The sequence below is a fragment of the Ictidomys tridecemlineatus genome, unplaced genomic scaffold (assembly GCF_052094955.1).
Source record: "Ictidomys tridecemlineatus isolate mIctTri1 unplaced genomic scaffold, mIctTri1.hap1 Scaffold_122, whole genome shotgun sequence".
NCBI lineage: Eukaryota > Metazoa > Chordata > Mammalia > Rodentia > Sciuridae > Ictidomys > Ictidomys tridecemlineatus.
This window is the reverse complement of record NW_027521114.1, coordinates 470,197-471,528: the sequence shown is the minus strand read 5'-3', so window position 1 is coordinate 471,528 and position 1,332 is coordinate 470,197.

The following is a 1,332-nucleotide window of genomic DNA, read 5'->3' as shown; positions in this document are numbered from 1 at the left end:
AACCCAGTCTTTAAACTCTGCACTTTGTACCTGTCCTTCTGCACAACAGTCTCCAACTTCTGCTCTCTGTAACAGGACTTCTGAAACCCAGTCTCCAACCTCTGTTCTTTGTAACAGGCTTTCTGCACCCCAGTTTCCAACCTCTTCTCTCTGAAACGATTCTTCTCCAACCCAGTCTCTAACATCTGCTGTCTGCAACAGTCGTTTTGAACCCCAGTCTCCAAACTCTACTCTTTGTAAGATCCATCTGAACCCCAATCTCCAACCTATGCTCTCTGTAACAGTCCTTCTACACCCAAGTCTCCAAACTCTGCTCTCTGTAACAGTCCTTCTGCACCTCAGTCTCCAAACTCTCCTCTCTGTAACAGTCCTTCTGAACCCGAGTCTCTAAAATCTGCTCTCTGCAACATTCCTTCTGCACCCCAGTCTTCAACATCTGCTCTCTGCAACACTCCTTCTGCACTCCAGTCTCCAATCTCTTCTCTCTGCAAGGATGCTTCTGGACTCCAGTCTCCAACCTCTGCTGTAAGCAACAGTCCTTCTGCACCACAGTCTCCAACCTCTGCTCTCTATAAGATCCTTCTGCACTCCAGTGTCCAAACTCTGCTCTCTATAACATTCCTTCTCCACCCCAGTCTCCAACCTCTGCTCTCTGCAACAGTCATTCTGCTCCCCAGTCTCGGAGATCTGTTCTCTTTAACAGTCCTTCTGTTTTGCAGTCTCCAACCTCTGCTCTTTGTAAGGGTCCTTCTACACCCCAGTCTCTAACATCTGCTTTCTATATCAGTCTGTCTGAACCCCAGTCTCCAACCTCTGTTCTCTGTATCCATCCTTCTGCACCTCAGTCTCCAACTTGTGCTCTTTGTTAGAGTCTTTCTGCATCCCAGTCTCCAACCTCTTCTCTCGGTAACAGTCCAAAACTGCAGTCTCCAAACTCTGCTCTCTTTAACGGTCTTTCTGCACGCCAATTTCCAACCTCTGCTTCCTGTAACAGTCCTTCTGCACCCCAGTCTCCAACCTCTCCTCTCTGCAACAGGCCTTCTGCACACCAGTCTCCATACTCTGCTATCTGTAGCAGGCCTTCTGCACCCCAGTCTCCAAACTCTGCTCTCTGCAATGATCCTTCTGCATCCCAATCTCCAACCTCTCCTCTCTGCAATGATCCTACTGCACCCCAGTCTCCAACCTCTTATCTCTGCAACAGTCCTTCTGCACCTCAGTCTCTAACTTCTGCTCACTGTAAGATCCTTCTGCACCCCAGTCTCCAAACTCTGTTCTATGTAACAAGACTTCTGCACGTCAGTCTCTAAATTCTGCTCTCTGCAACAGTCC